At 38.6% G+C, this 17,849-nt stretch overlaps 1 protein-coding gene across 1 annotated transcript in view; it reads left to right on the plus strand.

The window, feature by feature from the left end:
- Positions 1 to 15,035, plus strand: part of TRHDE (thyrotropin releasing hormone degrading enzyme) — a 702,876-nt gene extending 687,841 nt beyond the window's left edge. Inside the window, exon 20 of the transcript XR_009963855.1 lies at positions 15,020 to 15,035. The gene's annotated coding sequence lies outside the window, so the exon portion shown is untranslated. The remainder of the gene's footprint in view (positions 1 to 15,019) is intronic.
- The last annotated feature ends 2,814 nt before the right edge of the window (positions 15,036 to 17,849 follow it).

The raw sequence follows: 17,849 nt of genomic DNA on the forward strand, positions 1-17,849 counted from the left end.
TGTTGATCCTCAGTGTGGCTGACTTGCCATATATCCAACCCCCAGTAATGGTTTCTGCTTTTCATGTTCTTGATTTGCCTCTTGAATCCTTGAGCTGCAACCTACCCCTGTCTCAACAGTCCTTTCTCTTCAATTTTCCTTTCTTATCTCAAGTGGCTCTGCTCTACAGACCATTTCACAGCTGTTTGACACAACTGCACAATTTCTTCAGCAGCCTCAGCCAAAGATATGCATCTGGGACATACCAGACCTGGGCTGAACCATGGTGAGGGAAGGGATGCTACAGAGGGGGTCACACAACAATTTACCCTCACTGTACCACATCAAAAATATACCTTGGACCAGAGACAGTGAACCTTTTACCTTTTCCCTGAAACAGAAGACATTATTCCTTTCTCTCTCCCCCACCAGCAACTTCCCTCCAAGGCCCCCTAATGACATTAGTGGCAAGCTGGTCCCATGAAACAGCAAAATCCATTTTTATCACTGTTGCTGAAAAATCATTAGCTGCTTTGCTTGGAGCTTATTGTGGCAGTGAGAGCTGCAGTCATTAGCAAGGCAGTATGGACAACGTGCATTATGACAACACACAGGAAGCTTAGGGACAACTTCGTATGTGAAATCCAAGATTATGTAGATGTGATATGAACATAATCAGTCTCCTCTTGTTCTCCTGGTATCTCTGAAATCTACCTCCTGCAAAGAGCCCCTTTCATTAAAGTTCTTCCAGTTTAGCACAACAGTATGCAAACAAAATTAGTTCAAATGCTGTTTTCTAAGCGAACTGCCTGTCAGGTGTCTGGGGAGGATCATCTCTACTAACATCCAGGTTACTTAGGTATCACTTCTTATCATTGAACAGAGAGAGCAGAGTTCCCCTCGCAGGACTGGAACAAAACCGAGGAAAAACCTGGGTCTTTGTCCAGAGTCATCTTTTGGGATCCAGTCTTACAGGAGGATAGAGTCCAATTTTCTGACTTCTAGTTTTAGGTGTGCTGAATGATTTTATGTATATATATTAATTTTGTTACACAAACAAAATTTAAATATAATAATATATTTTGCTCCAAGGCAAAAAGTGATTATTGAAAGAATGAAGGAAAAATTTCTGTGCCTCAGTATATGCGTTGCGTAATGCTGTTGGCTAAATATAATTAATGAAGTCTTTGGTGCACCAGATGCTAGTTGCTTTGAGAAAGGGAGCATAAAACAAAAATTTACTGTCATCTGCCTAAAACTATATTGTATTGGTTTTGGTACTTGTCGGGTTCAGGACACTTCTGTGGCTATTTAACTGAGGAGGTCAAAAATGTCAAAATACCTTTCTCAATCTGTCATAGTAGAAACATTTGGGCTTCACTTTAGAGGCGTTGAAGCTGATGGGGATTTTGCCAATTACTTCAGTGAATAAAGCTTTTAATTGAAAACATGCAAACCATGATAAGAAAATCCCAATGTTTAACATGCAATTCACTGAAAATTCTCTTAGGTTTTAGAAACAGTCTGATGAAGATTTGGAAAAGAAACTATGCAAAGTCAAAATTTCTATATAACAAGCTCCTTCTGCTTCATTTGTTTCCTTAAACAATTAATTCAGTGCAGAAGTATTATTGAGCATAAGTGAATGCAAGGACTTATTTTAATATCTTATATAATCATTAAAAATCCCAGTCAAATATAGCAAATTTTGCTACTTTAAGGTTGATGTAAACATGAAGTCCATCCAAAATCTTTATGCCTTTAGCCTTGTTAACATATAATTTTTAAAAATTATTTAAATGGTGTGTGGGGAGGGTGGGCTTCAGGAAGTATAGTAGACATAGATGTAATGTTTCCAACAAGAAGAAGGGTATGAAAACAGCTGATAGCAGGACTGCTTTATTGCTGGGAGGCTTCAGTGAAGAGTAAAGAGGTCCCAGACCTTTCCATTTCACCCAGTAGAGGTACAGTACTTCACCTCCTCAGAGATCCCTTTGCACCACTCATCTGAGAAGGCAGCTGGATTTGGTTGCCCTGTATTTTGTATACTTTGTATGTTTTGGAACAATCTTCTTTTATCTCTTTCCTTCCCTTTCCCTGAGCTGCAGGTAGCAATGTCAGAAGGATTTAATGAGAACATAAGGAGCAGAGATTTTGGGTTCTAGTATATTTTGGCACACTTTCACAGTCTTTTGGGGCAGTCATAACTGATTGCATGTGTGTATGGTTAGCTATTTGACAGATAAAAGATAGCTGAACTAGACTTAAAATATTTTTTTTTTTTTGCCCTGGCAGCTTAAAAGTCAGTAGTATAAAAATCATATTCAGCACTGTTAAATCCAGCCTTCTCACCCCCACCATCAACACCCCCACCTTGTTCTGCTATTCAGAAACAGTGATGTTAATACATCTCCCGGAGACCAACTGGTATCCAGAAATATTTTACTAAATATTGCAGCCATATGTGCAGGTGTTGAAAGACGTTTTAGTAGGGCAGAAGTAAACTTCATGAGTGACCCAGGGGCTTTCGTTTCTACGGCACTGCTGCACAGGGAAGGCCAGAGGCAACAGTGACACCTTCTGATAAGAGGTGGATACATCTATTCCCTTGCTATAGCAGAGAAGCAGGATGCTTTCTGCATCTGCAGGAATGGGTGGCTCTCACCCATATTTCTAGTCTATTTCTGTAGTTTAAGGCATCTCCACAAATCCTTTCAAGCATAGGACCTTTCAGCTTGATGCAAGTTTCAGCTAGAAAGAGATGGTAGAGAGGGAAAACACAGGAATGAAGACTGACAAAGGTCGCCACTGGCAGAATCTGTGAGGAAAAATGCAACTGTGTTGTTTCTACAGTGAGGTCTTCCAGTTTTTAGAAGTTCAGTTTCAGAATAACGCCTAATATTAGTATTAGATACAGTAAGTCATCAGGTCATCGGTCACTGCAAATAAACACCCTGCAGAAATAGGTTTAGACTTGTTTTTGTTAAGGAATCATTTCTAAAGATAGACAGATTTAACCGCAGAGAGAGAGATATCAGGTGGTGAAAGGACTAGATAATAAACACAAAGGCTTAGGCTAAGCAAAGTATATTTTGCTTAACACAGATGAGTTGTATCACATTGCTTACAGGGAGAAAACTTGAAATAAAGGACCTGTCTGTTCAAGAATCTAAAAAACGATGTTCATTGAAGGGAGTGTAATGGGATTCTGTTTGCTGCGGGAAATCTGGGTAAAATACAATGCACTGATTTTCCATTCACATTACCATAGGCACAAAATCCACTAAGCATCAGTGACAGCATTTTGAGTCTCGTGTTTGTGATTTGTCAAAATAAAGCACAGGTCTAAGATCAGTGTGTGGTAGGAGTATATGTTATAAATTCTAGCAAGAACAAGTAACCAGTGCAGATTAAGGGTAAATGGGGCTTGATATGCTCAGATCAATATCCTGCCCTTGTTCTCCTTACACTCGCATATCACAACCAGTCAGACTGCTTACAGCACTCGAATTCCTGTCAGGGTAGTTTCCTCCAGAAGCTCCAGAGATGGACAACCAGGGGACATGCTAAGGGACAGTGGTCATCTTTCAGCACATGCACCAGGATGCTTTCCAAAGGAAAACACAGGAAGGGATGGTACATGCTGCATTTCAACCTGACATTGTATCAAAGCTCAGCTGCAGTATATATATATATATATATATAATGTATCTGGCAGCTGCAAAATATTTATTTCTATCCCATACAAGAAATAAAAACCCTTAGTTCTAGGATGAGGCATTGCAATTGTTTCCCCACTGAAAATACAGGGCTTAGGAGCTCTAAAGAACAGGGTTTTGAATAACAGCAGATGCTTATCTCTTTCTTCAGCTAAATTGCTATAGTAATAATGAAAACTATTTGATTTAATGGAAGGGTCTATTTTTATTTTTTTTTTTTAAGAATGTCTATCTTTAATAGCCTAAATCCAGAATTTGTGAGTCTACTGACATCTCACAGTTAAAACTTGCTGGAACTGCATATTTCTGTCAGCCTTAATATGTCTGCAAAGATGAAGACGAAAATTCATCAATTTTATTAGCCATAAACAAGAGATTGATAATTTGATTATCTGCTACTGAATAGTAACATAGGTAGACACAGATACCAAGTCTCAGCCTGCCTAACAAGGCTCCTTTTCAAAGTAATTTTACTAAAAATTTCTGAAATTTATTTCCTTAAGGCTTTTCTTCATGCAAAATTGTAGAAGTAAACCACAAAATATTTATTTAAATATGAACATTTTTCTGCCATGAAGGTATCTGAATCATACACTGCTTTACTTTTATTTTTTTAAGCAGTGTATCAAAACTTAATAAGCTCAGTGTATTTAGAATTCAAATTTAGGTATAGATGAAACATTTCTTTTAATTGCTGATCATTCTCCATTACTTAGGAACCCTCTGAAAGTATGAGAAAAATAGATCCTCTACACCTTGATGAAAAACCATTTTTTTAGGGTGTATACCACCCTAGAAATAGACTTCAGTATCATTTAGTTGCATCCACAAGATCTGCTGCATACAATGCAGTGCATTTGACTAGCTTCATGTCAAAAGACTTTAACAATAGGCCCATATAACAAACATGGTGGCAAGGATATACTAAAACTAGCTTTAAACTATGGGCCCCACTGGCCTCCCTTCTTAGCCAGATTGTGGCATCTAGTTTGCACACCCTGTGGACACTGATGGGTGCCTATAGCTTTGGTAATATATTCAGTCTGTGACCAGTCAGATTCTTTCTCTCTTTTCTCTCATGTTATTTTTGCTTGCTTTTGTCAGCAGTTTTTTCACATTAGTACCTATGACTAGTCCCTGAACGTTTTCCCCATGTTGTTTATTTTGGAAGGCTGAGCTTCATCCTGGCCTGGATCAGAAGCAAGTGGGCAGTGGTCTGAATGCTGCTAGGTCTTTCTCTAGCTTTATAATACCTCTGATCCTAACCTGCCTTTCCAGCACCATACCAACAGCACATTAGCATCTGCTGTGATGGGGTGAAAGCTTGCTAGTGACCATAAGCTCTAGGCTGTGGCTGTGGGGCTGCTCAGCAGTGGGGACTACTGCTCTTCTGCTCAGGTCTGTAACAGAAGAAGAGGAATTACTGATGAAAGAGAACACCTTGACCATGGGAACAACTCTGGCAGTGAGCATGAAAGAGGCAGGAAGGCAAAAAGGATTCAGATCTTTTACATTATGCTTGCAGAGGGATTTAAGGTGTATTAAATATTGGAGAAGACAGAGAGGAGGAAAGCTTCAAAGACCACAAGTCAAGGAAGGAGGGAGGATTTGACATTATAAGCAGAGCCCCTGTAGGCAGTCTGCTACTTCTGTAGATGGGAGATCCTTTGGAGGCTTTCAGAGCCCCATTTAAGGAGAGCAAGACCGCTCTTTTCTTTGTGTCAGAAGGTAGGTTGGGATTACTGGAGAATTTCTCTATTGAGAAACTTAGTCAGCCACAGCTCAGCCCATGAGGGAGCCCAGCTCCTGGAAGAGATTTTTAATAGCAGAACAGTAGAACACTATTCTCTGAGCTTTACACAGGACCTGTCTGACTTCTAATGTATTTTTGTGGTCCCCTGCACTTTCTCATTAGCATCACCCTGCTGCTGTGTTCAGGTTGCGGACTTCTTTGAGGTTCAACATAGAAAGGATGAGTAACCATTCAGATTTCTTTCTTTCCTTTTCTACCACTTTGCCACATGCCAGACTTCATCTTTCTACCACATTCTCCTCTCCCAGGCCTCTTTGAACTGCTTTTTCCATGGAACAGGTCACTCTTTAGCAGAAAGGTTGAATATGTATTCCCTGTAAATAGGCTACCAGAATAATCTGGTGTTGCCAGGCTGTATTACATCTCTGCATCTCTGCAGAAGAATCACATTCCCCTTCTGTTCTAAAAAAAAATAATAAAAAGAACTAAAAAAATAAAAAAGGCTTTTTTTTTTCTTGACTAAGTCAAGTTTAAAACCAGCACTTTTCTTAGTTTTTTTCTTTTTCACATCATGCATTCATATAATTATTTCCTGTATTTAATTTGTACTGAAGCACTGATTTTACTCTGTGTGCAGGGTAACGCCAGTATTGCTTAGAATTGGGAAAGAAACATCCTTCTAAAGAACAGTTAGAGTCAAACTCCAGCTGTTCAGCCTTTCTGAGGACTGCTTCAGCAACATCTCCCCAAACTGCGGTATCAGCGGCAGGGTATACATTCTGGTATTCGTTAATTGCCTCTGTGAAGAAAATCACTAATCCTCATTGCAGGAGTTTCAGAGTGAAGCTGTCTATCAGGATAAGCATTGGGAACCTACCAAATGGGCCTGATTTGTGCAGAATACTATATCCAGCAACAAGTTTAATACAGCCAGCTTTCTTTTTACGTCGGTACTCTGCCTCAGTTTGGCTTCCATACTTTCCTCTACATCTTTTATATGATATAAGCCTGGATACGAAAAGCAAGCTTTGTCATATCAGTGGTTGTTTTTTATTGCACGCTTGCATCGACAGCTACAATTACTGCAGCTGTATACTATTTCACCATCAACGCTTTTTGCACAAATGACACGATTTGCTTATTTTTCTAAGGAGTATAGTATCCTATTCTTCTAATGAATCATATATATCAGAAAAATGTAGAAAACAGTACTAGCTTTTCCATGTTTTTCCACATAGCCTTTTTAACATAACTAGACCATGAGGTGTCAATTTATTCTCTGATGTAAACTTTCACTTTTAGAATGTAAGAAAACAGTCACAGACCATAACTACCTCTGCTAATATTTTGAAAAGTGTATTTTAATTGTCCAGAACATCACAGAAACTCTACTAAAAATTCCTTTGTCTAAACCTTGTATCACATCAAATACAGAGAAATGCAGAAGATTTGTCCATGGGACAGTATTTCATATATTAGCAATTATTCAGTTTTCAACTTCAAAACATTTTGTTGGTATGAATTCATCCATAGAGAAAAGCAAGGAAGCTTCCAATATTGACAAATGTAAATCTTTAAATCAAAGCACCCAGCATTACACCCTTAGAAAAGTCCAGCTGTTATTTTCTATGGAAGAGTTGGAATGACAGTTATTATGCTCCAGAGCTGCCAGCCATTACCACCTCACATGATGATGAAAGATGACAAAAGTAATAAAGAAAAAAATACAGAACAAACCAACACCAGGAGAAAGCTCAAAGTATTGTGTAGAATAGTGCACAGTAAGTTGTCAAAGTATGAGAGCACTAGCAAGGCGTGCACAACTGCTGGACTGGGCAAGACCCCAGTGGGCCAGAACAAGACGTCCTTTGATGGGGTTACTGTAAAATTGGAGCAATGTCAACATAACAAAGGTGAGCCAATTTTGGGGTGGTTTACTATGTAGTATATAGCAGGGCTCTTCCACTTGGTTTCCTACACTGTACCTTTTCCAGAAATGCAATGACATTTGTATGTGACATAGAAGAATTCAGCATCTATTAGTCTGCCATCATAGACTCCCAGGTTGGCAGGATACAGCAATGCCCCTTCTATGGTCATATATTTTCGTTCCTCTTTTAATTACCATAAATGCTTTCATACATTTCTGACATTGAGAGAGAAAAACTGCAATCTCAATAAAAGTATTGAACCCTGAAAATTAGACTCAAATTTATGTGGCAGTTTAGAAACATGATGCCTTGTTCCAACAGACACACATTTAGGAAGCATTGGCAAGCCATTACATAATTAGGTTGCTCACGATTACAGCATACTGCTGCACCATCTAGAGAGTTCAAAATGACTCAGTCTTCTCATTTTTATGATGCATCATAAAATATTTTTTCTTTTGTTGCTGTGCCTCCAATATTCTTATAGCCTAATGTTTCTTAATTTGAACCTATTTTCCAGGTCGTCAATTCAGTTTGTCCAATGCTATTGTCCTAAGGATTTACAACCAGTTCATTGTTTTTCAAGTAATACTTTTCCCTGTTTCTAGTTTTGCCTCAGCTTCTGCAATCTGAAACCAGTATTTCTACTGTGGTCGTATAAACTGCATCACTCAAAGTAATCCTGTCACAGTGAGCGAGCCCAGTTTTATTTGACAAATGAAGTGCATGTTTCCAGATGCTCAGATATTTTACATAATGGAATGAAAACAAATCAGATCAAATCGAATCAGATCAAATTGAATCTGAGAACCACCCTTCCCAGAAAAGCTTGAGTTCTGAAGTACTTCTCTACATAGAAATTATTCTTTACTTCATTCATCCACACCACCAGTAACGTAAAAAGTTTGAAGTCCCAATCAAGTAAGCAGGAACCTTGGCTTTTACCCTCTTTTTTTACCATAGCAAACTCCATCACTGCATCCTACATTCCTCAAAACTTATGCCTCGAAGTCAGAACAGGGTGCAGCGCAGTCCCTCCAGGGTTGATGGATCAGTAATGGCTCAGAGGACAGAGGAGCTGTGTTTCTCTGTCCATCATCTTCTGCGATGTTCATAGGTGAGACATGTTGCCTTCTCAGCAGTAGCCAAATGGCTTTTTCGGTAGTACCTGTAAGACTTCAAAGCAGGTTGCATCAGCGTACTGGTTTTGGCTGGATTACCTTCCTGGTGGTTTGTATGGGCCTATTTAGTGGATTTGTGACCAAACCCAGTGTTGATAACAACAGGGCTGTTTTAGCTTTTGTTGAATGGTGCTTGCATAGGGTCAAGGCCTTTTCTGTTTCCCAGACTGCCCCACCAGAGCAGGTTGGGGGTGCACGAGAAGCTGGGAGGGGACACAGCTAGGAGATCTGACCCCAGCTGACTGAAAGGATATTGCACAACATATGACATCATGCTCAGCAATAAAATATGGGGGAAAGAAGGAGGAAGTGGGACATTTGGAGTTATGGTGTTTATCTTCTCAAGTAACCATTAGGTGTGATATAGTCTTGCTGTCCTGGAAATGTCTGAACACCTGCCTGCTGATGAGAAGTAATAAATGAATTGCTTGTTTTGCTTTGTTTGCATGCACAGCTTTTGCTTTACCTACTAAACTGTATTATTCTTAACCCACGAGTTTTCTCACTTTTACTCTTTTGATTTTCCTCTCCATCCTGCTGGAGGGGAGCAAGCAACAGTTTGTGTGGGGCTGAGCTGCCTACCAGAGTTAAACCACAACAATAAGAGACAGAAAATATTTAAAATTCTTCTGCAAAAGGAACAAAAATAAACCCAAATTAGCAAATATTTAGCCATAATGTGCCAAATTTAAACATTAGAACACAGCAAGAAACTGAGAAAAAATACTATGGAGAATCTAAATGATTAATGTAGGTGAGGAGAAAGATTCTGAAATAGAAAAAGAGATGAATAAAAGCCTGTGACTCTTCCAAGTATAAAGGAGAAGAAGATCTAAGGTATGAGACTTTGTAGAGAATGTGTAAGTTCCTCATTTTGCCCATAGCAGGTGTAAGTGGAGACTAGACAGAGGAGAGAATCCTCTTCTGAATACCTTGCAACTAGATTTTTTAAAAAGTAGATTCCAAACTTTTCTGCTATCAGTTAATAAGTAGTCTCCAAGTGACTGTAAAATATCTCTACATGTATGATCCTTAAATGAGGTACAAGCTCAGTCATCTGAGTCATCATTTGCCAAACTGTGCAAAAATACTGTGCCATAGAGAGATGGTGGGTAGCAACATACACAGATGCTGCTTTATCCTGACATCCAAAGTTCTGAAGCCAGAATTTTTTTTTTGTTTTAAAGATGGGGGAAAAATATTGCAGTTATTTTCTGTGTGTTTACAAGCTGGGCCTTGTCCTTTTCTCTCTTGCCCTTGAATCCATTTCTTCCATCAGCCGTATCTGTTTTGAGTAACACCCTTCTCAGCCACCACAAAAGCCTGTCCATGCCTTCATGCGCACAGTAACATGGCACCAAAATAACTTTTTCTTTTCCAGTGGTAAAGAAGGAGAATAAAGAAGTAAAGGTAAGGGAAATAACCTGGAGAAAGCATGCACTTCGTTGTCAAGCCTGAAAGAACAGGGAATGATGCATGCCATGTAAAACATCAGCAGCAGATCTCCCAGACAACCCTGGAGCAGCAACAGGGAGGGAGCTGGCTAGAGAGGGGCTTTTAACAGACTGTTCTGCTGAAGCAGATTGAGCTTCACAGACTTGCTATCTCACAATAATAGATGTAACATGAAAATTACTTCCAAAAGCATACATGAAATTAAAGAAGTTGGACGAGAAACACTCTTATTTCTATGTAGGGATGGAGTAGTATATGTTGTCTTCTGAGTAGCTACAAGTAGATTGGGATCTATAGCAATGAAGCGGAAATTAAATTGGATCATGAACAAGAGTTTTGGCAGAGGAATCACTGAAAATTCTGTTAGTCTTTTGAGCATGATTGCTGATAAACTTATAGGCAGAAGTGACATAAAGAATATGAAATCAAAGTTGTGTCAGATGTCAGCTAGGTGATATTAGAGGTGAATGTGAGACATAATCTGAGGATAATGAAACTGTGTCTGTGTCTATGTTTCCAGAACAAATGTCATAACCCCAAAATATATGGGCATTGTTTAGTGTGAGATGCCCATGGCAGGGGGGTTGGAACTTGATGATCTTAAGGTCCTTTCCAACCCTAACTATTCTATGATTCTATGATTCTGTGATTGAATCATAATGACCTTTCTATATGACATTATCTCATCTACTGTGTTCTCATTTACAGAAAGTAGCAGTTCTATTTTCTTTAGTCTTCTATAATTAGTTACAAAGTGCTGGACTACAAATCTGAAAGACTGTTACTGGATCAAGATTTCTTTGGCATAGTTTTCCTTCCTAGTGTCTCTGAATGCCTTATTAACAGTTTTTAGCTCATTTACATTTAATTTTAACTCATATTAGAATTCATGTATTCCATTGATATACTAATCTGTTTCTCAGTTTATGTCAATTTGGGAACTTGTTACATCCCTGAATATTTTGTGCACAAATTAAAACTGCTTAAACATGACAATGTTTTATGACATGTTTAACAAATTAATTGCAAAAGGTTAACAATTTCATCATGAACTACTGAATGAATTTATCAATATAACTTTATTAGTACTGTTTTACATAATCCACATTTGTTGCAAATATATGTACAGAAAAGAGAGTGGAAAATTAAAAACAAAGACCTGGAGTCAAGCTTCATTTAGAATCCAAGAATTATAGAATAATTAGGGTTGGAAAGGACCTTAAGATCATCAAGTTCCAACCCTCCTGCCATGGGCAGGGACACCTCACAGTAAACCATGTCACCCAAGGCTCTGTCCAGCCTGGCCTTGAACACCTTACCTCTAGGTAGTCTGTATTTCATCAGTATGACGTGAACGAAATAAGCTCAGTTAGGACAGTCATGTTTCATCTCCTGGCTGAATGCTGTTTGGCTGTGAATGGGGTCAACTGCAGGACCCCATGTGCTTTCAAATTCCCTCAGTTCAGGAGGGGATTGCTCTCAGCTCCTGGCTTTAGACATGAGCACAGACACCCACAGGTGATCGAGCTACTGCATTGGCAGATCTTCTGGTTCCAGACTGCTAGATCTGGGGACTTCCAAGGCTGGCTAGTTTTGCCTTCTAGTTGTTCTATGCTACAAAAGGGTGCATGTGACTTGGGTATGTTTCAGAAAGGTAGTTTGACAGCCAAAGAACCCTTTCTCAAGTTACACTATCAAAGTTAAGGTAGCTACCTTAAGACAAAACAAAAAGCTTTGTTTTACAGGAAAGAAAAAAAAAAAAAGAAAACAAATAAAGCCCCAAATATCTTCTTAAAATAAACCCAGATACATCTTTCAAATCTCCATATACACAGATTTTCAACAGCATCTTTAAGCAAGGAAGTCTTTCCTCCACTGTTGTTTTTTTTTCAACTGATCCTTGCTTTGAAAAAAAACTCTGCTTTTGATTTGGGGTGTCTCCATACTGCTGAAGTACTTGACCTCCCTGATAAGTTTCATATAGTGGATAGTCCAGGATCAATGGCCCTTCATCCCGATTATTCCCTTTATTCCCATTGTTCCTGCAGGCAACTTGTTCAATCTCTTTTGCCCCTCTTCCTTCTCTTCTATTCCAACTTCTCACCTAGTCATTAAGCTCCCCACCCAGCTGAGCCTCTATTCCATAATGAGGACTCTAATATGTCAGAAGCACTTCCCAGGCACAGGTTACATAGCAAAGTGGAGCCCTGGAAGGTTGGATGAGGAGAAGGGCCTTTGAAAAAAGGTCTATGTTTAAGCTTAGGAATTCTGTATGTCTGCACATCAGCCTGTCTGTTACAGAGAAATGGAAACTGTTGTTTTGCATTGTGTAAATGGCTTAGTATCCACAGCTTTATCTGTGGAAAATACAAGGGAACCTACTTTATCAGCTCAAACTGGAAAAGTTTGCTTTTGGATTCATTTCTGATCTTCACTTTTCCTAAATTTGACAGGTTTTTTCATTATGTTTAAAATAGCCAATGCAACACCACTAAACTGCTAAAGCAGAAGGGAGGTGTGGGTGTAAGGGCTTATTCCAGGAAGCCTTTCCAGTGGCTACATGGACATTGTGCCCTGAGGAGTTTACTATTCCCTTCAACTAGTTGGTTTTATAGCCTGACATTCACAAACATTGTACAAGAAGGACTCTAAGTAACTTTCTGTTTTATTTTTAGACTCCCTGAATAAAGTGAGTGGTGGGAAGTGGAAAACAAAGTTGCACTGGGAGAATATCTGAGAAATGTCAATAGGCTGTCAGTAAAACCCTAGAATCCTAAAATGTGAACTATCATTCCCTGCCCCTACTCAGAGCCCTTCTATGTCCCAGTCATCATACAAAAAATTCTCACTTGAAGAAAAACTTTGGCACAAATCCTAAGGCTGCTGAGAGATGATACCAAGAATGTGGGCTCTCTGGGGACAGGAGGCAACCTCTGGTACTCGACCTGCTTCACTTAATCCAGGAACTCAACAGATAGAGAGTGGAACAGTAAAATATCAGGTAGCACTTCTGAACAACTGCGCAGTCATAACAAAGTGTTAATATGTAATTGATTGATAAATACGAGCATGCACAATACTTGCTACAGGCATCTATAAGACCACCACTTCAAGGTTATAAACTGAAGTGATAGGTAACCTAACAGCCTGCTGGGATTTTTAACAACTGATTAAAGATTTATTGAAAGAGTTATTCATAACTCATTAACTCTATATAAACTGTTACACGTACTCTTATATTAAAAGTATGGTAGAATAAGCTTATGATAGAAAAGCAAATTCTCTTACCTTATAAAAGAAGGTATTTAAGCAACAAATATAAAAAAATAAGGCTTGTTTTGTTTTAAGGGGAGGGAGAGGAGAAGTACAGTTTTGCTGAAGTAAAATACAACATGACATTTACAAAATCCTCTTATTTTAAATAAAAACGGTACTTTAGTCTTTGAAGTGTGAGGAACATTGTGTTCTAATAAGATTAAGCTTTTGAGGAGAGATGGGTGGTTGACAGCTCTGGAAGACCTGTCCGAAATGGATAGGATGCATGTGACTTGTTGTATGGCGTTGAGACAGCACTGCTTCATTTCTGCACTTCAGAAGCATGTTCCTTGCTTTGTCTTTGATTTCACTCTGGAAGTGAGCAGCAGCATCACTTATTGATACACAAAAAATTGTATAAAAATATCTGACTGCAAAATATCTTACTGTAAGACATCTTTTCTTCTGTTGGCCAATGTACACAAGAGATAGAAGAGAACAGGTTGTTTTACTCTTGTCAGTTCCTGACACTTATTGTGGTTGTATATGAAGAACGATAACGAAAAGAGAACAAAAACTTTATGTACCAGGACAAGAAGAAGGTCAGATTAATATTATCTGCTATGTGTTTCCTGTCCAAGAAACAGAGAGGAAGAGCTGAGAAAAAAAGGGACCAATGAAATTTGTTGTGTCAGAAACACAAGTCTGAAATAGATTTATTGGAATTGTTCAGCACATAGATGACTTGTGACACTGAAAATATTTACTTTATGAAGGAAATCTTGGGGCTTTGTTGTTGTGGGGTTTCTTGGAGTCAGGAGGTACCTTGCCTAATACTGTCCTAATTATCTAGTAAATCAGCCATCAACTTTTCCCAAAGTATGTTCTTGAAAAGTGACTTTGCTCTACAAAATGATATGGCTGTAAGCTTTTACTGTTTATTTATGCTTTTAGTATTTAATGCAACCAAGTATGTTCTTATTTTTAAAAAAGACAAAGCAGCAGCAGTTGCAGGAAGGCCTGAACACCTCCAGGCTGAACATTCTCTCAGTGTGAACATGCATGTCAGACCAGCCATGCCTGTGCCTGTGCATCTGCCACAGACACACCAATAGCAGCCCAAAGCTCACTGGGTACTAACGTGCATATTAGTAGAAAGCTTTCCAAGCACCAGTCCCCATCAAAGGTACACTCCCCAGTGCTGTGCAGTTCTGCAGCCTTTTTACTGCTCTGCAGCCCCTAAATCTGCCTGTGATTTCTACTGGCACTGCTGGTCACAGAGCAGAAAAGACACCGAAATATAGTACTGTGAATGCAGGCTCCATAGTGAAAGAGCAGAAGGCTGGCGCCAAAATGTATATCTTATACTTGGTATAAAAATGTTTGCTATCCAACTGATGTGGCCAGGTGCAGAGGTTGCCAGGGAAGGAAAAGCAGAGGAAAGAAGGGCAGGAGAAGAGCAGAAGATGGCATAGCTGTGCACAGCTTCCTTGCCTTGTCCTGGGGCAAGCAGGGAAAGCGATGCGAGATGGAGCTAGTTTCCAGTCACTTTAGCTCTCAGTATTGCCTTATCTCATGTAGGCATCTGAAAGTTACTTTATAGTTAAGGAAGAGGAACAACTCCAGAAACACCTCTGACCTATCTTTTTCATCTTTCTTAGCATTAAATGCTTATTAGAGAAAGAAAGTTCTAATGTTCATAAGAGTCTGGGGTGACTAGATTCAGTGTAGACAATTACTTTCCAGATTTTCATGTCTGGGGTACATATTGGCCATGCTTAGAGCCATAACCTCCACTATCTCAGTAAATAACACAAGTGGTAATCCCAGCAGGTCCCTTTGAATGCAGGGCCTCAGTGAGTCATACCAATCAAACCTGTTTAAATCTGTCTCTGGTTTGTGCTTTCAAGTATCCTCATATACTTCCACTGCTAAATTCACTAAATACACTAGAATGCTTTTTATCTCTAAAAAAGATGGTAAAAACATGACAATGAAAAGTTAGTCCCATGATGAGATGTTTAGATACGTATTACCTACCTTTTCCCCCAGTCTTTCAGCCTTCTTTTCTCAGTTTATGAACAGACTAGAAAAATGTGATTTTTTTTCAGGTTGGTTAATGCAGTGAAGTAGAAATATGCATGTGGTGTTTCTGTCATATAAATAGTCTGCACTTTTTTGTATCCTTTCAGTCTTATAACTACAATGCAACCAATGCAATATTTTTTATCATCTTTTCTACATATGAGAACTCAGTTTCAGATGACATCTTACCACTATCTACATGTGTTAGCTTACATTTGCTAAAGAAAATTAAGTATTATTAGCACAAAATGGATCAAAGTGTAACTCTGGTGCTCTGGAGCCTTAAGAAATTTGATCCTTTACCAGTGAAGTCAATATGACTGCTCCGATGTACTAAAGTTAGAACAGGAGTGGTCCTCTGTTTGTTTGGGGCTTCAGTAAAGATATTTGAATAAGTTTAATTAAACACAAGATACATCATTAAACTAAAATTTAAAGAAAAGAAGAGAAAGCCTAAGAGACACACAAAATGTGAGAAGATGATAAATACAAGTAAAACAAAAAGCTCATTTATTTTCTTTTTGTAGGCTGTTATTTTTTTGTGGCTTTTTGTTGCTTTGGGTTGTTTGGGTTTTCTTGATAGTGTGATGTCCTGAAATTTTGGGGAAAATAGATACCAAGTGTCACTTAGTAAACCAGGCTCAAGGGTTTTCTCAGATCAATGGTCCATTGCACATACAAAAGGCAAGGTTTTTCCACTATCCCCTGAATAGGGCAGAACAAGAAAGATCAGCATCAGAGCATGCTATGGGATGCAGTCAGGGCAGAACTGTGAAAGAACAGAAAACAAGAACTCAAAATTCAGTGATCTGTCACAGAAGCATCATAAATTACCGATATCATGTCTGTTGTCCTTCCTGTCTCTGTCTTTCTCTGCCTCAAAAAAGCCCCAAACCACTAATCCTGGACCAGCAGTAAATTTATGGTCACTCAGATTTTACACTAAGTCATTTCAGATGGGGTTTGGGTTTTTTTTCTGGAATTTCATTTTTCAGTGAAAAAAAAACCCTTCTTAGCAGAAAATTCCTACCAGTGGCAGCCTTAATAGCAAAAGCTTCTCCCTGGAACTTGAGAGTAAAGACTGGAATAGACTAATCCGATAGGGCAAGAGTTGCGATTTTTATTCAGTAGATTTCCAGCAAACTGTTCATGTAAGAAGACAACAAATGGGGAATCGTGTCTTCCCCTGACAGAGAAATATCTAAGTCTTAACAAATGTACATGTATGCCATCCTCCTGCCACACACATTTTCTATCTACTAAAGATATATAAACACACACACATATATATATGTATTAACTTGTGTGCCTTTTATCTACTCACAAGAAAATAGAGAGTTAGGACTCATAACTGTTCAGGTTTTCTTCCTATCAAATCCATCTGCAGATTTGTTGACACTTTTCTGATCAGTTTTTCTCTCTGCACTTTCCCTTTGTTCTCCAGCTACCACCAGGGCAGAAGCCAGAGCTGTTCTCTGGTTCTGCTCTTCTGGCCCCACTGGAATATCTTAATTTCACAACCTGGAAAACAGCAGTTGCCATCAATACATTTTACAACCAATCATGATACAGAAATATAGGATATATGATTAGATGGACTGAAGATAGAATAATAGAAAATAGGATTGGAAAAGAGATTGGGAGATCATCTACACTGCAGAAAGAAAAGAGCAGCCTACCTATTGCTAGACTTTAAAAGGTCATTTGATTTCTTCTAGCCATCTTTCAGAGAGAAAAAAATAAACAAGAAAATAAAAACCCAAACACCATGACAAAAAAAAACCACAAACTTCTCCAGACAGCATTTTACTAGTAACCACTCTGCCTGCTATAATGCATTTCCTAATTCCTAATCATTTTGCAAATTAAACCTATTGCTTCTTATTCTAGCTAAAATAAATATGACAAGACAGTTTATCATCAGAATCTTTGAAATTAACTCTCCATGTATTTAAAATCTGCTGTCATAACTTCTTTAAACTAGAAAACTCAGCTCATTCAGATTTTCTTTAGAAAGCATGCTATTTAGTCCTCTGATCATTCTTGCTGTTGTTTTTCTCCAGCTGGATCTTCTCCCACTGCTTTTGTATCAGATCCAAATAAGCGATTTATTCCAAATCTTACTGTATAGATATTTGTACATACTAGTGTGATATTCATAAGTTGGTTCTATTTTGCTTTGTTATTTTTAGTTTTGTGGGAGCTTTTTGAAATATTTTTAGGTGTGTTCACTCTGTTGTCTACTACACCTCCCAGATCCTAGACAGATGCTCCCCATTTTCTACACATATGATTGTTCCTACCTAGTATAAAACTTCATATTTATCTTGATTGAATTGCATCTATTTTCCCAGGCCACTTCTCCAATTTGCCAAAATTATTTTGACTTCTAACCCAGTCCTTCTAAAGTCCTGTCTTCAATGTCCTTCCATCATGATTTCCACACTGGAAATTATTCCATTCCAACATGGAATGATTTGCAACTTTTAAA

The sequence above is a fragment of the Pezoporus occidentalis genome, unplaced genomic scaffold (genome assembly GCF_034315485.1).
Source record: "Pezoporus occidentalis ecotype Australia unplaced genomic scaffold, CSIRO_AGI_Poc_V1 ctg17, whole genome shotgun sequence".
Taxonomy (NCBI): Eukaryota; Metazoa; Chordata; class Aves; order Psittaciformes; family Psittacidae; genus Pezoporus; species Pezoporus occidentalis.